The sequence below is a fragment of the Triturus cristatus genome, chromosome 12 (genome assembly GCF_964204655.1).
Source record: "Triturus cristatus chromosome 12, aTriCri1.1, whole genome shotgun sequence".
Classification (NCBI taxonomy): Eukaryota; Metazoa; Chordata; class Amphibia; order Caudata; family Salamandridae; genus Triturus; species Triturus cristatus.
The window spans coordinates 434,852,640-434,878,558 of record NC_140595.1 but is presented as its reverse complement, the minus strand read 5'-3'; positions in this window follow the sequence as shown (position 1 = coordinate 434,878,558).

Genomic DNA, 25,919 nt, shown 5'->3' with positions numbered 1-25,919 from the left:
CAACAGCTCATTAGAAAATCAAATCTCAATTTGTGTTATTAACCTCCTATACTTCTCGGAATCCTATGCCTCATGTGCTAACACTCTCTAAACAACTGTAGCACATACATTAGGACATAGATAAATAGATATTTTTCCAGCCAAGTGGCAGTGTGCCCTTCTCACTGCATTTGTTTTACGATAGGGTACACCAGTAGCAATTAAGCCAGCTGATCAGTTGAGAGAGGAAGGGTTATGCTACAGTTAATGGGAATAATAAAAACTATGAATAGCATAATTACCATCTTCATTTTAGCCAATTCCTACCAGTTCAGCAATAGTGATGTTGTGACTTTTTATGCTTAAAACTTACCATCATACACAATTGGAAAGCTCAAAAAATGCCCTAATGTCTTTCATCTTACATCTTAGTTTTCAGTTTGGCATCCTGTCTACCCTGCTACTCATTTCATTACCAAGATAAATGTATACTACTGCTTGCTAGGTAACAGAGTGGTCCTCATGTCAGACAACATCTTGCTTTAGCTTTATGATGTCAGCTTGCTAGGCAACAGAGTGGCCCTCATGTCAGACAACATCTTGCATTAGCTTTATGATGTCAGGTCGCTGCTGGACCAATCGTCCTTGAGGAAGCTGAGCACACAGGAGGATGAGATATCAGAAGTTATGCATTAGGCTACTATCTGTATTCAGGACTGCAAGGCAAATAGGCGGGGGGATGGTAAAGGACTCTAAACCACTTCCAAACACTGGGGCCTTTTTGAAAGTGGGATGGAGATATAAACAAAAACAGAGATGATCCTTAACAACAATCCAACTTGAGAGTCAGAGTCCAACATACAGAGTGCAGGGGAAGAGGTTAAATAAGCTTCCTTCCGTGAGAATTTCACACTATCGTTCTAAAGTGAGGTAGTGCTTTTTAGCCTCAAAGGCAGCAATTTCCTCGAATGGAACATTGCAAGCACCTGGATCTAAAGCAGGCTTTAGTAGCATTGGAAGCAGTCAGTCTTTTATAAACTATCAGGACCAACACAATGTGATCCATATTACTTCAATCTTGACACAAATTCTATTCAGGCACAGGCTCCGCCTATAAGGTAGTGAGGACATTCTGATGCTGTGAACGTCTTTTCAATGCCTAAAAGGAATGATTGCGATTTTTGCTTACCGTATAAATTGGTAAACTGATGCCGTATGCCGGAAGACTTTTTTTTTTTTTTTCTTCAGTCTCGGCACTGCAGAGAAACTCTGTTGTGAAACACTGCCACTGGTGGTCATTCAGTATAATCTGCAGATGGAAAAGTCCACTGTTAGCACATTTACTATAAGAAATACAAAAATCGGGTTTATTTTAGGGTAAATAGATCAATACTGTGGAGTCTGTAGAATTGTGAAAATCAACAGCTCATTAGAAAATCAAATCTCAATTTGTGTTATTAACCTCCTATACTTCTCGGAATCCTATGCCTCATGTGCTAACACTCTCTAAACAACTGTAGCACATACATTAGGACATAGATAAATAGATATTTTTCCAGCCAAGTGGCAGTGTGCCCTTCTCACTGCATTTGTTTTACGATAGGGTACACCAGTAGCAATTAAGCCAGCTGATCAGTTGAGAGAGGAAGGGTTATGCTACAGTTAATGGGAATAATAAAAACTATGAATAGCATAATTACCATCTTCATTTTAGCCAATTCCTACCAGTTCAGCAATAGTGATGTTGTAACTTTTTATGCTTAAAACTAACCATCATACACAATTGGAAAGCTCAAAAAATGCCCTAATGTCTTTCATCTTACATCTTAGTTTTCAGTTTGGCATCCTGTCTACCCTGCTACTCATTTCATTACCAAGATAAATGTATACTACTGCTTGCTAGGTAACAGAGTGGCCCTCATGTCAGACAACATCTTGCTTTAGCTTTATGATGTCAGCTTGCTAGGCAACAGAGTGGCCCCCATGTCAGACAACATCGTGCTTTAGCTTTATGATGTCAGCTTGCTAGGCAACAGAGTAGCCCTCATGTCAGACAACATCTTGCATTAGCTTTATGATGTCAGGTCGCTGCTGGACCAATCGTCCTTGAGGAAGCTGAGCACACAGGAGGATGAGATATCAGAAGTTATGCATTAGGCTACTATCTGTATTCAGGACTGCAAGGCAAATAGGCGGGGGGATGGTAAAGGAATCTAAACCACTTCAAAGCACTGGGGCCTTTTTGAAAGTGGGATGGAGATATAAACAAAAACAGAGATGATCCTTAACAACAATCCAACTTGAGAGTCAGAGTCCAACATACAGAGTGCAGGGGAAGAGGTTAAATAAGCTTCCTTCCGTGAGAATTTCACACTATCGTTCTAAAGTGAGGTAGTGCTTTTTAGCCTCAAAGGCAGCAATTTCCTCGAATGGAACATTGCAAGCACCTGGATCTAAAGCAGGCTTTAGTAGCATTGGAAGCAGTCAGTCTTTTATAAACTATCAGGACCAACACAATGTGATCCATATTACTTCAATCTTGACACAAATTCTATTCAGGCACAGGCTCTGCCTATAAGGTAGTGAGGACATTCTGATGCTGTGAACGTCTTTTCAATGCCTAAAAGGAATGATTGCGATTTTTGCTTACCGTATAAATTTGTAAAATGATGCCGTATGCCGGAAGACTTTTTTTTTTTTTTTCTTCAGTCTCGGCACTGCAGAGAAACTCTGTTGTGAAACACTGCCACTGGTGGTCATTCAGTATAATCTGCAGATGGAAAAGTCCACTGTTAGCACATTTACTATAAGAAATACAAAAATCGGGTTTATTTTAGGGTAAATAGATCAATACTGTGGAGTCTGTAGAATTGTGAAAATCAACAGCTCATTAGAAAATCAAATCTCAATTTGTGTTATTAACCTCCTATACTTCTCGGAATCCTATGCCTCATGTGCTAACACTCTCTAAACAACTGTAGCACATACATTAGGACATAGATAAATAGATATTTTTCCAGCCAAGTGGCAGTGTGCCCTTCTCACTGCATTTGTTTTACGATAGGGTACACCAGTAGCAATTAAGCCAGCTGATCAGTTGAGAGAGGAAGGGTTATGCTACAGTTAATGGGAATAATAAAAACTATGAATAGCATAATTACCATCTTCATTTTAGCCAATTCCTACCAGTTCAGCAATAGTGATGTTGTGACTTTTTATGCTTAAAACTTACCATCATACACAATTGGAAAGCTCAAAAAATGCCCTAATGTCTTTCATCTTACATCTTAGTTTTCAGTTTGGCATCCTGTCTACCCTGCTACTCATTTCATTACCAAGATAAATGTATACTACTGCTTGCTAGGTAACAGAGTGGCCCTCATGTCAGACAACATCTTGCTTTAGCTTTATGATGTCAGCTTGCTAGGCAACAGAGTGGCCCTCATGTCAGACAACATCTTGCATTAGCTTTATGATGTCAGGTCGCTGCTGGACCAATCGTCCTTGAGGAAGCTGAGCACACAGGAGGATGAGATATCAGAAGTTATGCATTAGGCTACTATCTGTATTCAGGACTGCAAGGCAAATAGGTGGGGGGGATGGTAAAGGACTCTAAACCACTTCAAAGCACTGGGGCCTTTTTGAAAGTGGGATGGAGATATAAACAAAAACAGAGATGATCCTTAACAACAATCCAACTTGAGAGTCAGAGTCCAACATACAGAGTGCAGGGGAAGAGGTTAAATAAGCTTCCTTCCGTGAGAATTTCACACTATCGTTCTAAAGTGAGGTAGTGCTTTTTAGCCTCAAAGGCAGCAATTTCCTCGAATGGAACATTGCAAGCACCAGGATCTAAAGCAGTCTTTAGTAGCATTGGAAGCAGTCAGTCTATTATAAACTATCAGGACCAACACAATGTGATCCATATTACTTCAATCTTGACACAAATTCTATTCAGGCACAGGCTCCGCCTATAAGGTAGTGAGGACATTCTGATGCTGTGAACGTCTTTTCAATGCCTAAAAGGAATGATTGCGATTTTTGCTTACCGTATAAATTGGTAAAATGATGCCGTATGCCGGAAGACTTTTTTTTTTTTTTCTTCAGTCTCGGCACTGCAGAGAAACTCTGTTGTGAAACACTGCCACTGGTGGTCATTCAGTATAATCTGCAGATGGAAAAGTCCACTGTTAGCACATTTACTATAAGAAATACAAAAATCTGGTTTATTTTAGGGTAAATAGATCAATACTGTGGAGTCTGTAGAATTGTGAAAATCAACAGCTCATTAGAAAATCAAATCTCAATTTGTGTTATTAACCTCCTATACTTCTCGGAATCCTATGCCTCATGTGCTAACACTCTCTAAACAACTGTAGCACATACATTAGGACATAGATAAATAGATATTTTTCCAGCCAAGTGGCAGTGTGCCCTTCTCACTGCATTTGTTTTACGATAGGGTACACCAGTAGCAATTAAGCCAGCTGATCAGTTGAGAGAGGAAGGGTTATGCTACAGTTAATGGGAATAATAAAAACTATGAATAGCATAATTACCATCTTCATTTTAGCCAATTCCTACCAGTTCAGCAATAGTGATGTTGTAACTTTTTATGCTTAAAACTTACCATCATACACAATTAGAAAGCTCAAAAAATGCCCTAATGTCTTTCATCTTACATCTTAGTTTTCAGTTTGGCATCCTGTCTACCCTGCTACTCATTTCATTACCAAGATAAATGTATACTACTGCTTGCTAGGTAACAGAGTGGCCCTCATGTCAGACAACATCTTGCTTTAGCTTTATGATGTCAGCTTGCTAGGCAACAGAGTGGCCCCCATGTCAGACAACATCTTGCATTAGCTTTATGATGTCAGGTCGCTGCTGGACCAATCGTCCTTGAGGAAGCTGAGCACACAGGAGGATGAGATATCAGAAGTTATGCATTAGGCTACTATCTGTATTCAGGACTGCAAGGCAAATAGGCGGGGGGATGGTAAAGGACTCTAAACCACTTCCAAACACTGGGGCCTTTTTGAAAGTGGGATGGAGATATAAACAAAAACAGAGATGATCCTTAACAACAATCCAACTTGAGAGTCAGAGTCCAACATACAGAGTGCAGGGGAAGAGGTTAAATAAGCTTCCTTCCGTGAGAATTTCACACTATCGTTCTAAAGTGAGGTAGTGCTTTTTAGCCTCAAAGGCAGCAATTTCCTCGAATGGAACATTGCAAGCACCTGGATCTAAAGCAGGCTTTAGTAGCATTGGAAGCAGTCAGTCTATTATAAACTATCAGGACCAACACAATGTGATCCATATTACTTCAATCTTGACACAAATTCTATTCAGGCACAGGCTCCGCCTATAAGGTAGTGAGGACATTCTGATGCTGTGAACGTCTTTTCAATGCCTAAAAGGAATGATTGCGATTTTTGCTTACCGTATAAATTTGTAAAATGATGCCGTATGCCGGAAGACTTTTTTTTTTTTTTTCTTCAGTCTCGGCACTGCAGAGAAACTCTGTTGTGAAACACTGCCACTGGTGGTCATTCAGTATAATCTGCAGATGGAAAAGTCCACTGTTAGCACATTTACTATAAGAAATACAAAAATCTGGTTTATTTTAGGGTAAATAGATCAATACTGTGGAGTCTGTAGAATTGTGAAAATCAACAGCTCATTAGAAAATCAAATCTCAATTTGTGATATTAACCTCCTATACTTCTCAGAATCCTATGCCTCATGTGCTAACGCTCTCTAAACAACTGTAGCACATACATTAGGACATAGATAAATAGATATTTTTCCAGCCAAGTGGCAGTGTGCCCTTCTCACTGCATTTGTTTTACGATAGGGTACACCAGTAGCAATTAAGCCAGCTGATCAGTTGAGAGAGGAAGGGTTATGCTACAGTTAATGGGAATAATAAAAACTATGAATAGCATAATTAACATCTTCATTTTAGCCAATTCCTACCAGTTCAGCAATAGTGATGTTGTGACTTTTTATGCTTAAAACTTACCATCATACACAATTAGAAAGCTCAAAAAATGCCCTAATGTCTTCCATCTTACATCTTAGTTTTCAGTTTGGCATCCTGTCTACCCTGCTACTCATTTCATTACCAAGATAAATGTATACTACTGCTTGCTAGGTAACAGAGTGGCCCTCATGTCAGACAACATCTTGCTTTAGCTTTATGATGTCAGCTTGCTAGGCAACAGAGTGGCCCCCATGTCAGACAACATCTTGCATTAGCTTTATGATGTCAGGTCGCTGCTGGACCAATCGTCCTTGAGGAAGCTGAGCACACAGGAGGATGAGATATCAGAAGTTATGCATTAGGCTACTATCTGTATTCAGGACTGCAAGGCAAATAGGCGGGGGGATGGTAAAGGACTCTAAACCACTTCCAAACACTGGGGCCTTTTTGAAAGTGGGATGGAGATATAAACAAAAACAGAGATGATCCTTAACAACAATCCAACTTGAGAGTCAGAGTCCAACATACAGAGTGCAGGGGAAGAGGTTAAATAAGCTTCCTTCCGTGAGAATTTCACACTATCGTTCTAAAGTGAGGTAGTGCTTTTTAGCCTCAAAGGCAGCAATTTCCTCGAATGGAACATTGCAAGCACCTGGATCTAAAGCAGGCTTTAGTAGCATTGGAAGCAGTCAGTCTATTATAAACTATCAGGACCAACACAATGTGATCCATATTACTTCAATCTTGACACAAATTCTATTCAGGCACAGGCTCCGCCTATAAGGTAGTGAGGACATTCTGATGCTGTGAACGTCTTTTCAATGCCTAAAAGGAATGATTGCGATTTTTGCTTACCGTATAAATTTGTAAAATGATGCCGTATGCCGGAAGACTTTTTTTTTTTTTTCTTCAGTCTCGGCACTGCAGAGAAACTCTGTTGTGAAACACTGCCACTGGTGGTCATTCAGTATAATCTGCAGATGGAAAAGTCCACTGTTAGCACATTTACTATAAGAAATACAAAAATCTGGTTTATTTTAGGGTAAATAGATCAATACTGTGGAGTCTGTAGAATTGTGAAAATCAACAGCTCATTAGAAAATCAAATCTCAATTTGTGTTATTAACCTCCTATACTTCTCAGAATCCTATGCCTCATGTGCTAACACTCTCTAAACAACTGTAGCACATACATTAGGACATAGATAAATAGATATTTTTCCAGCCAAGTGGCAGTGTGCCCTTCTCACTGCATTTGTTTTACGATAGGGTACACCAGTAGCAATTAAGCCAGCTGATCAGTTGAGAGAGGAAGGGTTATGCTACAGTTAATGGGAATAATAAAAACTATGAATAGCATAATTACCATCTTCATTTTAGCCAATTCCTACCAGTTCAGCAATAGTGATGTTGTGACTTTTTATGCTTAAAACTTACCATCATACACAATTAGAAAGCTCAAAAAATGCCCTAATGTCTTCCATCTTACATCTTAGTTTTCAGTTTGGCATCCTGTCTACCCTGCTACTCATTTCATTACCAAGATAAATGTATACTACTGCTTGCTAGGTAACAGAGTGGCCCTCATGTCAGACAACATCTTGCTTTAGCTTTATGATGTCAGCTTGCTAGGCAACAGAGTGGCCCCCATGTCAGACAACATCGTGCTTTAGCTTTATGATGTCAGCTTGCTAGGCAACAGAGTAGCCCTCATGTCAGACAACATCTTGCATTAGCTTTATGATGTCAGGTCGCTGCTGGACCAATCGTCCTTGAGGAAGCTGAGCACACAGGAGGATGAGATATCAGAAGTTATGCATTAGGCTACTATCTGTATTCAGGACTGCAAGGCAAATAGGCGGGGGGATGGTAAAGGAATCTAAACCACTTCAAAGCACTGGGGCCTTTTTGAAAGTGGGATGGAGATATAAACAAAAACAGAGATGATCCTTAACAACAATCCAACTTGAGAGTCAGAGTCCAACATACAGAGTGCAGGGGAAGAGGTTAAATAAGCTTCCTTCCGTGAGAATTTCACACTATCGTTCTAAAGTGAGGTAGTGCTTTTTAGCCTCAAAGGCAGCAATTTCCTCGAATGGAACATTGCAAGCACCTGGATCTAAAGCAGGCTTTAGTAGCATTGGAAGCAGTCAGTCTTTTATAAACTATCAGGACCAACACAATGTGATCCATATTACTTCAATCTTGACACAAATTCTATTCAGGCACAGGCTCCGCCTATAAGGTAGTGAGGACATTCTGATGCTGTGAACGTCTTTTCAATGCCTAAAAGGAATGATTGCGATTTTTGCTTACCGTATAAATTGGTAAACTGATGCCGTATGCCGGAAGACTTTTTTTTTTTTTTTCTTCAGTCTCGGCACTGCAGAGAAACTCTGTTGTGAAACACTGCCACTGGTGGTCATTCAGTATAATCTGCAGATGGAAAAGTCCACTGTTAGCACATTTACTATAAGAAATACAAAAATCGGGTTTATTTTAGGGTAAATAGATCAATACTGTGGAGTCTGTAGAATTGTGAAAATCAACAGCTCATTAGAAAATCAAATCTCAATTTGTGTTATTAACCTCCTATACTTCTCAGAATCCTATGCCTCATGTGCTAACACTCTCTAAACAACTGTAGCACATACATTAGGACATAGATAAATAGATATTTTTCCAGCCAAGTGGCAGTGTGCCCTTCTCACTGCATTTGTTTTACGATAGGGTACACCAGTAGCAATTAAGCCAGCTGATCAGTTGAGAGAGGAAGGGTTATGCTACAGTTAATGGGAATAATAAAAACTATGAATAGCATAATTACCATCTTCATTTTAGCCAATTCCTACCAGTTCAGCAATAGTGATGTTGTGACTTTTTATGCTTAAAACTTACCATCATACACAATTAGAAAGCTCAAAAAATGCCCTAATGTCTTCCATCTTACATCTTAGTTTTCAGTTTGGCATCCTGTCTACCCTGCTACTCATTTCATTACCAAGATAAATGTATACTACTGCTTGCTAGGTAACAGAGTGGCCCTCATGTCAGACAACATCTTGCTTTAGCTTTATGATGTCAGCTTGCTAGGCAACAGAGTGGCCCCCATGTCAGACAACATCGTGCTTTAGCTTTATGATGTCAGCTTGCTAGGCAACAGAGTAGCCCTCATGTCAGACAACATCTTGCATTAGCTTTATGATGTCAGGTCGCTGCTGGACCAATCGTCCTTGAGGAAGCTGAGCACACAGGAGGATGAGATATCAGAAGTTATGCATTAGGCTACTATCTGTATTCAGGACTGCAAGGCAAATAGGCGGGGGGATGGTAAAGGAATCTAAACCACTTCAAAGCACTGGGGCCTTTTTGAAAGTGGGATGGAGATATAAACAAAAACAGAGATGATCCTTAACAACAATCCAACTTGAGAGTCAGAGTCCAACATACAGAGTGCAGGGGAAGAGGTTAAATAAGCTTCCTTCCGTGAGAATTTCACACTATCGTTCTAAAGTGAGGTAGTGCTTTTTAGCCTCAAAGGCAGCAATTTCCTCAAATGGAACATTGCAAGCACCTGGATCTAAAGCAGGCTTTAGTAGCATTGGAAGCAGTCAGTCTTTTATAAACTATCAGGACCAACACAATGTGATCCATATTACTTCAATCTTGACACAAATTCTATTCAGGCACAGGCTCTGCCTATAAGGTAGTGAGGACATTCTGATGCTGTGAACGTCTTTTCAATGCCTAAAAGGAATGATTGCGATTTTTGCTTACCGTATAAATTTGTAAAATGATGCCGTATGCCGGAAGACTTTTTTTTTTTTTTTCTTCAGTCTCGGCACTGCAGAGAAACTCTGTTGTGAAACACTGCCACTGGTGGTCATTCAGTATAATCTGCAGATGGAAAAGTCCACTGTTAGCACATTTACTATAAGAAATACAAAAATCGGGTTTATTTTAGGGTAAATAGATCAATACTGTGGAGTCTGTAGAATTGTGAAAATCAACAGCTCATTAGAAAATCAAATCTCAATTTGTGTTATTAACCTCCTATACTTCTCGGAATCCTATGCCTCATGTGCTAACACTCTCTAAACAACTGTAGCACATACATTAGGACATAGATAAATAGATATTTTTCCAGCCAAGTGGCAGTGTGCCCTTCTCACTGCATTTGTTTTACGATAGGGTACACCAGTAGCAATTAAGCCAGCTGATCAGTTGAGAGAGGAAGGGTTATGCTACAGTTAATGGGAATAATAAAAACTATGAATAGCATAATTACCATCTTCATTTTAGCCAATTCCTACCAGTTCAGCAATAGTGATGTTGTGACTTTTTATGCTTAAAACTTACCATCATACACAATTGGAAAGCTCAAAAAATGCCCTAATGTCTTTCATCTTACATCTTAGTTTTCAGTTTGGCATCCTGTCTACCCTGCTACTCATTTCATTACCAAGATAAATGTATACTACTGCTTGCTAGGTAACAGAGTGGCCCTCATGTCAGACAACATCTTGCTTTAGCTTTATGATGTCAGCTTGCTAGGCAACAGAGTGGCCCTCATGTCAGACAACATCTTGCATTAGCTTTATGATGTCAGGTCGCTGCTGGACCAATCGTCCTTGAGGAAGCTGAGCACACAGGAGGATGAGATATCAGAAGTTATGCATTAGGCTACTATCTGTATTCAGGACTGCAAGGCAAATAGGTGGGGGGGATGGTAAAGGACTCTAAACCACTTCAAAGCACTGGGGCCTTTTTGAAAGTGGGATGGAGATATAAACAAAAACAGAGATGATCCTTAACATAAATCCAACTTGAGAGTCAGAGTCCAACATACAGAGTGCAGGGGAAGAGGTTAAATAAGCTTCCTTCCGTGAGAATTTCACACTATCGTTCTAAAGTGAGGTAGTGCTTTTTAGCCTCAAAGGCAGCAATTTCCTCGAATGGAACATTGCAAGCACCAGGATCTAAAGCAGGCTTTAGTAGCATTGGAAGCAGTCAGTCTATTATAAACTATCAGGACCAACACAATGTGATCCATATTACTTCAATCTTGACACAAATTCTATTCAGGCACAGGCTCCGCCTATAAGGTAGTGAGGACATTCTGATGCTGTGAACGTCTTTTCAATGCCTAAAAGGAATGATTGCGATTTTTGCTTACCGTATAAATTGGTAAAATGATGCCGTATGCCGGAAGACTTTTTTTTTTTTTTCTTCAGTCTCGGCACTGCAGAGAAACTCTGTTGTGAAACACTGCCACTGGTGGTCATTCAGTATAATCTGCAGATGGAAAAGTCCACTGTTAGCACATTTACTATAAGAAATACAAAAATCTGGTTTATTTTAGGGTAAATAGATCAATACTGTGGAGTCTGTAGAATTGTGAAAATCAACAGCTCATTAGAAAATCAAATCTCAATTTGTGTTATTAACCTCCTATACTTCTCGGAATCCTATGCCTCATGTGCTAACACTCTCTAAACAACTGTAGCACATACATTAGGACATAGATAAATAGATATTTTTCCAGCCAAGTGGCAGTGTGCCCTTCTCACTGCATTTGTTTTACGATAGGGTACACCAGTAGCAATTAAGCCAGCTGATCAGTTGAGAGAGGAAGGGTTATGCTACAGTTAATGGGAATAATAAAAACTATGAATAGCATAATTACCATCTTCATTTTAGCCAATTCCTACCAGTTCAGCAATAGTGATGTTGTAACTTTTTATGCTTAAAACTTACCATCATACACAATTAGAAAGCTCAAAAAATGCCCTAATGTCTTTCATCTTACATCTTAGTTTTCAGTTTGGCATCCTGTCTACCCTGCTACTCATTTCATTACCAAGATAAATGTATACTACTGCTTGCTAGGTAACAGAGTGGCCCTCATGTCAGACAACATCTTGCTTTAGCTTTATGATGTCAGCTTGCTAGGCAACAGAGTGGCCCTCATGTCAGACAACATCTTGCATTAGCTTTATGATGTCAGGTCGCTGCTGGACCAATCGTCCTTGAGGAAGCTGAGCACACAGGAGGATGAGATATCAGAAGTTATGCATTAGGCTACTATCTGTATTCATGACTGCAAGGCAAATAGGCGGGGGGATGGTAAAGGACTCTAAACCACTTCCAAACACTGGGGCCTTTTTGAAAGTGGGATGGAGATATAAACAAAAACAGAGATGATCCTTAACAACAATCCAACTTGAGAGTCAGAGTCCAACATACAGAGTGCAGGGGAAGAGGTTAAATAAGCTTCCTTCCGTGAGAATTTCACACTATCGTTCTAAAGTGAGGTAGTGCTTTTTAGCCTCAAAGGCAGCAATTTCCTCGAATGGAACATTGCAAGCACCAGGATCTAAAGCAGGCTTTAGTAGCATTGGAAGCAGTCAGTCTATTATAAACTATCAGGACCAACACAATGTGATCCATATTACTTCAATCTTGACACAAATTCTATTCAGGCACAGGCTCCGCCTATAAGGTAGTGAGGACATTCTGATGCTGTGAACGTCTTTTCAATGCCTAAAAGGAATGATTGCGATTTTTGCTTACCGTATAAATTGGTAAAATGATGCCGTATGCCGGAAGACTTTTTTTTTTTTCTTCAGTCTCGGCACTGCAGAGAAACTCTGTTGTGAAACACTGCCACTGGTGGTCATTCAGTATAATCTGCAGATGGAAAAGTCCACTGTTAGCACATTTACTATAAGAAATACAAAAATCTGGTTTATTTTAGGGTAAATAGATCAATACTGTGGAGTCTGTAGAATTGTGAAAATCAACAGCTCATTAGAAAATCAAATCTCAATTTGTGTTATTAACCTCCTATACTTCTCAGAATCCTATGCCTCATGTGCTAACACTCTCTAAACAACTGTAGCACATACATTAGGACATAGATAAATAGATATTTTTCCAGCCAAGTGGCAGTGTGCCCTTCTCACTGCATTTGTTTTACGATAGGGTACACCAGTAGCAATTAAGCCAGCTGATCAGTTGAGAGAGGAAGGGTTATGCTACAGTTAATGGGAATAATAAAAACTATGAATAGCATAATTACCATCTTCATTTTAGCCAATTCCTACCAGTTCAGCAATAGTGATGATGTAACTTTTTATGCTTAAAACTTACCATCATACACAATTAGAAAGCTCAAAAAATGCCCTAATGTCTTTCATCTTACATCTTAGTTTTCAGTTTGGCATCCTGTCTACCCTGCCACTCATTTCATTACCAAGATAAATGTATACTACTGCTTGCTAGGTAACAGAGTGGCCCTCATGTCAGACAACATCTTGCTTTAGCTTTATGATGTCAGCTTGCTAGGCAACAGAGTGGCCCTCATGTCAGACAACATCTTGCATTAGCTTTATGATGTCAGGTCGCTGCTGGACCAATCGTCCTTGAGGAAGCTGAGCACACAGGAGGATGAGATATCAGAAGTTATGCATTAGGCTACTATCTGTATTCAGGACTGCAAGGCAAATAGGCGGGGGGATGGTAAAGGACTCTAAACCACTTCCAAACACTGGGGCCTTTTTGAAAGTGGGATGGAGATATAAACAAAAACAGAGATGATCCTTAACAACAATCCAACTTGAGAGTCAGAGTCCAACATACAGAGTGCAGGGGAAGAGGTTAAATAAGCTTCCTTCCGTGAGAATTTCACACTATCGTTCTAAAGTGAGGTAGTGCTTTTTAGCCTCAAAGGCAGCAATTTCCTCGAATGGAACATTGCAAGCACCAGGATCTAAAGCAGGCTTTAGTAGCATTGGAAGCAGTCAGTCTATTATAAACTATCAGGACCAACACAATGTGATCCATATTACTTCAATCTTGACACAAATTCTATTCAGGCACAGGCTCCGCCTATAAGGTAGTGAGGACATTCTGATGCTGTGAACGTCTTTTCAATGCCTAAAAGGAATGATTGCGATTTTTGCTTACCGTATAAATTGGTAAAATGATGCCGTATGCCGGAAGACTTTTTTTTTTTTTTCTTCAGTCTCGGCACTGCAGAGAAACTCTGTTGTGAAACACTGCCACTGGTGGTCATTCAGTATAATCTGCAGATGGAAAAGTCCACTGTTAGCACATTTACTATAAGAAATACAAAAATCGGGTTTATTTTAGGGTAAATAGATCAATACTGTGGAGTCTGTAGAATTGTGAAAATCAACAGCTCATTAGAAAATCAAATCTCAATTTGTGTTATTAACCTCCTATACTTCTCGGAATCCTATGCCTCATGTGCTAACACTCTCTAAACAACTGTAGCACATACATTAGGACATAGATAAATAGATATTTTTCCAGCCAAGTGGCAGTGTGCCCTTCTCACTGCATTTGTTTTACGATAGGGTACACCAGTAGCAATTAAGCCAGCTGATCAGTTGAGAGAGGAAGGGTTATGCTACAGTTAATGGGAATAATAAAAACTATGAATAGCATAATTACCATCTTCATTTTAGCCAATTCCTACCAGTTCAGCAATAGTGATGTTGTGACTTTTTATGCTTAAAACTTACCATCATACACAATTGGAAAGCTCAAAAAATGCCCTAATGTCTTTCATCTTACATCTTAGTTTTCAGTTTGGCATCCTGTCTACCCTGCTACTCATTTCATTACCAAGATAAATGTATACTACTGCTTGCTAGGTAACAGAGTGGCCCTCATGTCAGACAACATCTTGCTTTAGCTTTATGATGTCAGCTTGCTAGGCAACAGAGTGGCCCTCATGTCAGACAACATCTTGCATTAGCTTTATGATGTCAGGTCGCTGCTGGACCAATCGTCCTTGAGGAAGCTGAGCACACAGGAGGATGAGATATCAGAAGTTATGCATTAGGCTACTATCTGTATTCAGGACTGCAAGGCAAATAGGTGGGGGGGATGGTAAAGGACTCTAAACCACTTCAAAGCACTGGGGCCTTTTTGAAAGTGGGATGGAGATATAAACAAAAACAGAGATGATCCTTAACAACAATCCAACTTGAGAGTCAGAGTCCAACATACAGAGTGCAGGGGAAGAGGTTAAATAAGCTTCCTTCCGTGAGAATTTCACACTATCGTTCTAAAGTGAGGTAGTGCTTTTTAGCCTCAAAGGCAGCAATTTCCTCGAATGGAACATTGCAAGCACCAGGATCTAAAGCAGGCTTTAGTAGCATTGGAAGCAGTCAGTCTATTATAAACTATCAGGACCAACACAATGTGATCCATATTACTTCAATCTTGACACAAATTCTATTCAGGCACAGGCTCCGCCTATAAGGTAGTGAGGACATTCTGATGCTGTGAACGTCTTTTCAATGCCTAAAAGGAATGATTGCGATTTTTGCTTACCGTATAAATTGGTAAAATGATGCCGTATGCCGGAAGACTTTTTTTTTTTTCTTCAGTCTCGGCACTGCAGAGAAACTCTGTTGTGAAACACTGCCACTGGTGGTCATTCAGTATAATCTGCAGATGGAAAAGTCCACTGTTAGCACATTTACTATAAGAAATACAAAAATCTGGTTAATTTTAGGGTAAATAGATCAATACTGTGGAGTCTGTAGAATTGTGAAAATCAACAGCTCATTAGAAAATCAAATCTCAATTTGTGTTATTAACCTCCTATACTTCTCGGAATCCTATGCCTCATGTGCTAACACTCTCTAAACAACTGTAGCACATACATTAGGACATAGATAAATAGATATTTTTCCAGCCAAGTGGCAGTGTGCCCTTCTCACTGCATTTGTTTTACGATAGGGTACACCAGTAGCAATTAAGCCAGCTGATCAGTTGAGAGAGGAAGGGTTATGCTACAGTTAATGGGAATAATAAAAACTATGAATAGCATAATTACCATCTTCATTTTAGCCAATTCCTACCAGTTCAGCAATAGTGATGTTGTAACTTTTTATGCTTAAAACTTACCATCATACACAATTAGAAAGCTCAAAAAATGCCCTAATGTCTTTCATCTTACATCTTAGTTTTCAGTTTGGCATCCTGTCTACCCTGCTACTCATTTCATTACCAAGATAAATGTATACTACTGCTTGCTAGGTAACAGAGTGGCCCTCATGTCAGACAACATCTTGCTTTAGCTTTATGATGTCAGCTTGCTAGGCAACAGAGTGGCCCCCATGTCAGACAACATCGTGCTTTAGCTTTATGATGTCAGCTTGCTAGGCAACAGAGTAGCCCTCATGTCAGACAACATCTTGCATTAGCTTTATGATGTCAGGTCACTGCTGGACCAATCGTCCTTGAGGAAGCTGAGCACACAGGAGGATGAGATATCAGAAGTTATGCATTAGGCTACTATCTGTATTCAGGACTGCAAGGCAAATAGGCGGGGGGATGGTAAAGGAATCTAAACCACTTCAAAGCACTGGGGCCTTTTTGAAAGTGGGATGGAGATATAAACAAAAACAGAGATGATCCTTAACAACAATCCAACTTGAGAGTCAGAGTCCAACATACAGAGTGCAGGGGAAGAGGTTAAATAAGCTTCCTTCCGTGAGAATTTCACACTATCGTTCTAAAGTGAGGTAGTGCTTTTTAGCCTCAAAGGCAGCAATTTCCTCGAATGGAACATTGCAAGCACCTGGATCTAAAGCAGGCTTTAGTAGCATTGGAAGCAGTCAGTCTTTTATAAACTATCAGGACCAACACAATGTGATCCATATTACTTCAATCTTGACACAAATTCTATTCAGGCACAGGCTCCGCCTATAAGGTAGTGAGGACATTCTGATGCTGTGAACGTCTTTTCAATGCCTAAAAGGAATGATTGCGATTTTTGCTTACCGTATAAATTTGTAAAATGATGCCGTATGCCGGAAGACTTTTTTTTTTTTTTTCTTCAGTCTCGGCACTGCAGAGAAACTCTGTTGTGAAACACTGCCACTGGTGGTCATTCAGTATAATCTGCAGATGGAAAAGTCCACTGTTAGCACATTTACTATAAGAAATACAAAAATCGGGTTTATTTTAGGGTAAATAGATCAATACTGTGGAGTCTGTAGAATTGTGAAAATCAACAGCTCATTAGAAAATCAAATCTCAATTTGTGTTATTAACCTCCTATACTTCTCGGAATCCTATGCCTCATGTGCTAACACTCTCTAAACAACTGTAGCACATACATTAGGACATAGATAAATAGATATTTTTCCAGCCAAGTGGCAGTGTGCCCTTCTCACTGCATTTGTTTTACGATAGGGTACACCAGTAGCAATTAAGCCAGCTGATCAGTTGAGAGAGGAAGGGTTATGCTACAGTTAATGGGAATAATAAAAACTATGAATAGCATAATTACCATCTTCATTTTAGCCAATTCCTACCAGTTCAGCAATAGTGATGTTGTGACTTTTTATGCTTAAAACTTACCATCATACACAATTGGAAAGCTCAAAAAATGCCCTAATGTCTTTCATCTTACATCTTAGTTTTCAGTTTGGCATCCTGTCTACCCTGCTACTCATTTCATTACCAAGATAAATGTATACTACTGCTTGCTAGGTAACAGAGTGGCCCTCATGTCAGACAACATCTTGCTTTAGCTTTATGATGTCAGCTTGCTAGGCAACAGAGTGGCCCTCATGTCAGACAACATCTTGCATTAGCTTTATGATGTCAGGTCGCTGCTGGACCAATCGTCCTTGAGGAAGCTGAGCACACAGGAGGATGAGATATCAGAAGTTATGCATTAGGCTACTATCTGTATTCAGGACTGCAAGGCAAATAGGTGGGGGGGATGGTAAAGGACTCTAAACCACTTCAAAGCACTGGGGCCTTTTTGAAAGTGGGATGGAGATATAAACAAAAACAGAGATGATCCTTAACAACAATCCAACTTGAGAGTCAGAGTCCAACATACAGAGTGCAGGGGAAGAGGTTAAATAAGCTTCCTTCCGTGAGAATTTCACACTATCGTTCTAAAGTGAGGTAGTGCTTTTTAGCCTCAAAGGCAGCAATTTCCTCGAATGGAACATTGCAAGCACCAGGATCTAAAGCAGGCTTTAGTAGCATTGGAAGCAGTCAGTCTATTATAAACTATCAGGACCAACACAATGTGATCCATATTACTTCAATCTTGACACAAATTCTATTCAGGCACAGGCTCCGCCTATAAGGTAGTGAGGACATTCTGATGCTGTGAACGTCTTTTCAATGCCTAAAAGGAATGATTGCGATTTTTGCTTACCGTATAAATTGGTAAATTGATGCCGTATGCCGGAAGACTTTTTTTTTTTTCTTCAGTCTCGGCACTGCAGAGAAACTCTGTTGTGAAACACTGCCACTGGTGGTCATTCAGTATAATCTGCAGATGGAAAAGTCCACTGTTAGCACATTTACTATAAGAAATACAAAAATCTGGTTTATTTTAGGGTAAATAGATCAATACTGTGGAGTCTGTAGAATTGTGAAAATCAACAGCTCATTAGAAAATCAAATCTCAATTTGTGTTATTAACCTCCTATACTTCTCAGAATCCTATGCCTCATGTGCTAACACTCTCTAAACAACTGTAGCACATACATTAGGACATAGATAAATAGATATTTTTCCAGCCAAGTGGCAGTGTGCCCTTCTCACTGCATTTGTTTTACGATAGGGTACACCAGTAGCAATTAAGCCAGCTGATCAGTTGAGAGAGGAAGGGTTATGCTACAGTTAATGGGAATAATAAAAACTATGAATAGCATAATTACCATCTTCATTTTAGCCAATTCCTACCAGTTCAGCAATAGTGATGTTGTAACTTTTTATGCTTAAAACTTACCATCATACACAATTAGAAAGCTCAAAAAATGCCCTAATGTCTTTCATCTTACATCTTAGTTTTCAGTTTGGCATCCTGTCTACCCTGCTACTCATTTCATTACCAAGATAAATGTATACTACTGCTTGCTAGGTAACAGAGTGGCCCTCATGTCAGACAACATCTTGCTTTAGCTTTATGATGTCAGCTTGCTAGGCAACAGAGTGGCCCCCATGTCAGACAACATCTTGCATTAGCTTTATGATGTCAGGTCGCTGCTGGACCAATCGTCCTTGAGGAAGCTGAGCACACAGGAGGATGAGATATCAGAAGTTATGCATTAGGCTACTATCTGTATTCAGGACTGCAAGGCAAATAGGCGGGGGGATGGTAAAGGACTCTAAACCACTTCCAAACACTGGGGCCTTTTTGAAAGTGGGATGGAGATATAAACAAAAACAGAGATGATCCTTAACAACAATCCAACTTGAGAGTCAGAGTCCAACATACAGAGTGCAGGGGAAGAGGTTAAATAAGCTTCCTTCCGTGAGAATTTCACACTATCGTTCTAAAGTGAGGTAGTGCTTTTTAGCCTCAAAGGCAGCAATTTCCTCGAATGGAACATTGCAAGCACCAGGATCTAAAGCAGGCTTTAGTAGCATTGGAAGCAGTCAGTCTATTATAAACTATCAGGACCAACACAATGTGATCCATATTACTTCAATCTTGACACAAATTCTATTCAGGCACAGGCTCCGCCTATAAGGTAGTGAGGACATTCTGATGCTGTGAACGTCTTTTCAATGCCTAAAAGGAATGATTGCGATTTTTGCTTACCGTATAAATTGGTAAAATGATGCCGTATGCCGGAAGACTTTTTTTTTTTTTTCTTCAGTCTCGGCACTGCAGAGAAACTCTGTTGTGAAACACTGCCACTGGTGGTCATTCAGTATAATCTGCAGATGGAAAAGTCCACTGTTAGCACATTTACTATAAGAAATACAAAAATCGGGTTTATTTTAGGGTAAATAGATCAATACTGTGGAGTCTGTAGAATTGTGAAAATCAACAGCTCATTAGAAAATCAAATCTCAATTTGTGTTATTAACCTCCTATACTTCTCGGAATCCTATGCCTCATGTGCTAACACTCTCTAAACAACTGTAGCACATACATTAGGACATAGATAAATAGATATTTTTCCAGCCAAGTGGCAGTGTGCCCTTCTCACTGCATTTGTTTTACGATAGGGTACACCAGTAGCAATTAAGCCAGCTGATCAGTTGAGAGAGGAAGGGTTATGCTACAGTTAATGGGAATATTAAAAACTATGAATAGCATAATTACCATCTTCATTTTAGCCAATTCCTACCAGTTCAGCAATAGTGATGTTGTAACTTTTTATGCTTAAAACTTACCATCATACACAATTGGAAAGCTCAAAAAATGCCCTAATGTCTTTCATCTTACATCTTAGTTTTCAGTTTGGCATCCTGTCTACCCTGCTACTCATTTCATTACCAAGATAAATGTATACTACTGCTTGCTAGGTAACAGAGTGGCCCTCATGTCAGACAACATCTTGCTTTAGCTTTATGATGTCAGCTTGCTAGGCAACAGAGTGGCCCCCATGTCAGACAACATCGTGCTTTAGCTTTATGATGTCAGCTTGCTAGGCAACAGAGTAGCCCTCATGTCAGACAACATCTTGCATTAGCTTTATGATGTCAGGTCGCTGCTGGACCAATCGTCCTTGAGGAAGCTGAGCACACAGGAGGATGAGATATCAGAAGTTATGCATTAGGCTACTATCTGTATTCAGGACTGCAAGGCAAATAGGCGGGGGGATGGTAAAGGAATCTAAACCACTTCAAAGCACTGGGGCCTTTTTGAAAGTGGGATGGAGATATAAACAAAAACAGAGATGATCCTTAACAACAATCCAACTTGAGAGTCAGAGTCCAACATACAGAGTGCAGGGGAAGAGGTTAAATAAGCTTCCTTCCGTGAGAATTTCACACTATCGTTCTAAAGTGAGGTAGTGCTTTTTAGCCTCAAAGGCAGCAATTTCCTCGAATGGAACATTGCAAGCACCTGGATCTAAAGCAGGCTTTAGTAGCATTGGAAGCAGTCAGTCTTTTATAAACTATCAGGACCAACACAATGTGATCCATATTACTTCAATCTTGACACAAATTCTATTCAGGCACAGGCTCCGCCTATAAGGTAGTGAGGACATTCTGATGCTGTGAACGTCTTTTCAATGCCTAAAAGGAATGATTGCGATTTTTGCTTACCGTATAAATTTGTAAAATGATGCCGTATGCCGGAAGACTTTTTTTTTTTTTTTCTTCAGTCTCGGCACTGCAGAGAAACTCTGTTGTGAAACACTGCCACTGGTGGTCATTCAGTATAATCTGCAGATGGAAAAGTCCACTGTTAGCACATTTACTATAAGAAATACAAAAATCGGGTTTATTTTAGGGTAAATAGATCAATACTGTGGAGTCTGTAGAATTGTGAAAATCAACAGCTCATTAGAAAATCAAATCTCAATTTGTGTTATTAACCTCCTATACTTCTCGGAATCCTATGCCTCATGTGCTAACACTCTCTAAACAACTGTAGCACATACATTAGGACATAGATAAATAGATATTTTTCCAGCCAAGTGGCAGTGTGCCCTTCTCACTGCATTTGTTTTACGATAGGGTACACCAGTAGCAATTAAGCCAGCTGATCAGTTGAGAGAGGAAGGGTTATGCTACAGTTAATGGGAATAATAAAAACTATGAATAGCATAATTACCATCTTCATTTTAGCCAATTCCTACCAGTTCAGCAATAGTGATGTTGTGACTTTTTATGCTTAAAACTTACCATCATACACAATTGGAAAGCTCAAAAAATGCCCTAATGTCTTTCATCTTACATCTTAGTTTTCAGTTTGGCATCCTGTCTACCCTGCTACTCATTTCATTACCAAGATAAATGTATACTACTGCTTGCTAGGTAACAGAGTGGCCCTCATGTCAGACAACATCTTGCTTTAGCTTTATGATGTCAGCTTGCTAGGCAACAGAGTGGCCCTCATGTCAGACAACATCTTGCATTAGCTTTATGATGTCAGGTCGCTGCTGGACCAATCGTCCTTGAGGAAGCTGAGCACACAGGAGGATGAGATATCAGAAGTTATGCATTAGGCTACTATCTGTATTCAGGACTGCAAGGCAAATAGGTGGGGGGGATGGTAAAGGACTCTAAACCACTTCAAAGCACTGGGGCCTTTTTGAAAGTGGGATGGAGATATAAACAAAAACAGAGATGATCCTTAACAACAATCCAACTTGAGAGTCAGAGTCCAACATACAGAGTGCAGGGGAAGAGGTTAAATAAGCTTCCTTCCGTGAGAATTTCACACTATCGTTCTAAAGTGAGGTAGTGCTTTTTAGCCTCAAAGGCAGCAATTTCCTCGAATGGAACATTGCAAGCACCAGGATCTAAAGCAGGCTTTAGTAGCATTGGAAGCAGTCAGTCTATTATAAACTATCAGGACCAACACAATGTGATCCATATTACTTCAATCTTGACACAAATTCTATTCAGGCACAGGCTCCGCCTATAAGGTAGTGAGGACATTCTGATGCTGTGAACGTCTTTTCAATGCCTAAAAGGAATGATTGCGATTTTTGCTTACCGTATAAATTGGTAAAATGATGCCGTATGCCGGAAGACTTTTTTTTTTTTCTTCAGTCTCGGCACTGCAGAGAAACTCTGTTGTGAAACACTGCCACTGGTGGTCATTCAGTATAATCTGCAGATGGAAAAGTCCACTGTTAGCACATTTACTATAAGAAATACAAAAATCTGGTTTATTTTAGGGTAAATAGATCAATACTGTGGAGTCTGTAGAATTGTGAAAATCAACAGCTCATTAGAAAATCAAATCTCAATTTGTGTTATTAACCTCCTATACTTCTCAGAATCCTATGCCTCATGTGCTAACACTCTCTAAACAACTGTAGCACATACATTAGGACATAGATAAATAGATATTTTTCCAGCCAAGTGGCAGTGTGCCCTTCTCACTGCATTTGTTTTACGATAGGGTACACCAGTAGCAATTAAGCCAGCTGATCAGTTGAGAGAGGAAGGGTTATGCTACAGTTAATGGGAATAATAAAAACTATGAATAGCATAATTACCATCTTCATTTTAGCCAATTCCTACCAGTTCAGCAATAGTGATGTTGTAACTTTTTATGCTTAAAACTTACCATCATACACAATTAGAAAGCTCAAAAAATGCCCTAATGTCTTTCATCTTACATCTTAGTTTTCAGTTTGGCATCCTGTCTACCCTGCTACTCATTTCATTACCAAGATAAATGTATACTACTGCTTGCTAGGTAACAGAGTGGCCCTCATGTCAGACAACATCTTGCTTTAGCTTTATGATGTCAGCTTGCTAGGCAACAGAGTGGCCCCCATGTCAGACAACATCGTGCTTTAGCTTTATGATGTCAGCTTGCTAGGCAACAGAGTAGCCCTCATGTCAGACAACATCTTGCATTAGCTTTATGATGTCAGGTCGCTGCTGGACCAATCGTCCTTGAGGAAGCTGAGCACACAGGAGGATGAGATATCAGAAGTTATGCATTAGGCTACTATCTGTATTCAGGACTGCAAGGCAAATAGGCGGGGGGATGGTAAAGGAATCTAAACCACTTCAAAGCACTGGGGCCTTTTTGAAAGTGGGATGGAGATATAAACAAAAACAGAGATGATCCTTAACAACAATCCAACTTGAGAGTCAGAGTCCAACATACAGAGTGCAGGGGAAGAGGTTAAATAAGCTTCCTTCCGTGAGAATTTCACACTATCGTTCTAAAGTGAGGTAGTGCTTTTTAGCCTCAAAGGCAGCAATTTCCTCGAATGGAACATTGCAAGCACCTGGATCTAAAGCAGGCTTTAGTAGCATTGGAAGCAGTCAGTCTTTTATAAACTATCAGGACCAACACAATGTGATCCATATTACTTCAATCTTGACACAAATTCTATTCAGGCACAGGCTCCGCCTATAAGGTAGTGAGGACATTCTGATGCTGTGAATGTCTTTTCAATGCCTAAAAGGAATGATTGCGATTTTTGCTTACCGTATAAATTTGTAAAATGATGCCGTATGCCGGAAGACTTTTTTTTTTTTTTTCTTCAGTCTCGGCACTGCAGAGAAACTCTGTTGTGAAACACTGCCACTGGTGGTCATTCAGTATAATCTGCAGATGGAAAAGTCCACTGTTAGCACATTTACTATAAGAAATACAAAAATCGGGTTTATTTTAGGGTAAATAGATCAATACTGTGGAGTCTGTAGAATTGTGAAAATCAACAGCTCATTAGAAAATCAAATCTCAATTTGTGTTATTAACCTCCTATACTTCTCGGAATCCTATGCCTCATGTGCTAACACTCTCTAAACAACTGTAGCACATACATTAGGACATAGATAAATAGATATTTTTCCAGCCAAGTGGCAGTGTGCCCTTCTCACTGCATTTGTTTTACGATAGGGTACACCAGTAGCAATTAAGCCAGCTGATCAGTTGAGAGAGGAAGGGTTATGCTACAGTTAATGGGAATAATAAAAACTATGAATAGCATAATTACCATCTTCATTTTAGCCAATTCCTACCAGTTCAGCAATAGTGATGTTGTGACTTTTTATGCTTAAAACTTACCATCATACACAATTGGAAAGCTCAAAAAATGCCCTAATGTCTTTCATCTTACATCTTAGTTTTCAGTTTGGCATCCTGTCTACCCTGCTACTCATTTCATTACCAAGATAAATGTATACTACTGCTTGCTAGGTAACAGAGTGGCCCTCATGTCAGACAACATCTTGCTTTAGCTTTATGATGTCAGCTTGCTAGGCAACAGAGTGGCCCTCATGTCAGACAACATCTTGCATTAGCTTTATGATGTCAGGTCGCTGCTGGACCAATCGTCCTTGAGGAAGCTGAGCACACAGGAGGATGAGATATCAGAAGTTATGCATTAGGCTACTATCTGTATTCAGGACTGCAAGGCAAATAGGTGGGGGGGATGGTAAAGGACTCTAAACCACTTCAAAGCACTGGGGCCTTTTTGAAAGTGGGATGGAGATATAAACAAAAACAGAGATGATCCTTAACAACAATCCAACTTGAGAGTCAGAGTCCAACATACAGAGTGCAGGGGAAGAGGTTAAATAAGCTTCCTTCCGTGAGAATTTCACACTATCGTTCTAAAGTGAGGTAGTGCTTTTTAGCCTCAAAGGCAGCAATTTCCTCGAATGGAACATTGCAAGCACCAGGATCTAAAGCAGGCTTTAGTAGCATTGGAAGCAGTCAGTCTATTATAAACTATCAGGACCAACACAATGTGATCCATATTACTTCAATCTTGACACAAATTCTATTCAGGCACAGGCTCCGCCTATAAGGTAGTGAGGACATTCTGATGCTGTGAACGTCTTTTCAATGCCTAAAAGGAATGATTGCGATTTTTGCTTACCGTATAAATTGGTAAAATGATGCCGTATGCCGGAAGACTTTTTTTTTTTTCTTCAGTCTCGGCACTGCAGAGAAACTCTGTTGTGAAACACTGCCACTGGTGGTCATTCAGTATAATCTGCAGATGGAAAAGTCCACTGTTAGCACATTTACTATAAGAAATACAAAAATCTGGTTTATTTTAGGGTAAATAGATCAATACTGTGGAGTCTGTAGAATTGTGAAAATCAACAGCTCATTAGAAAATCAAATCTCAATTTGTGTTATTAACCTCCTATACTTCTCAGAATCCTATGCCTCATGTGCTAACACTCTCTAAACAACTGTAGCACATACATTAGGACATAGATAAATAGATATTTTTCCAGCCAAGTGGCAGTGTGCCCTTCTCACTGCATTTGTTTTACGATAGGGTACACCAGTAGCAATTAAGCCAGCTGATCAGTTGAGAGAGGAAGGGTTATGCTACAGTTAATGGGAATAATAAAAACTATGAATAGCATAATTACCATCTTCATTTTAGCCAATTCCTACCAGTTCAGCAATAGTGATGTTGTAACTTTTTATGCTTAAAACTTACCATCATACACAATTAGAAAGCTCAAAAAATGCCCTAATG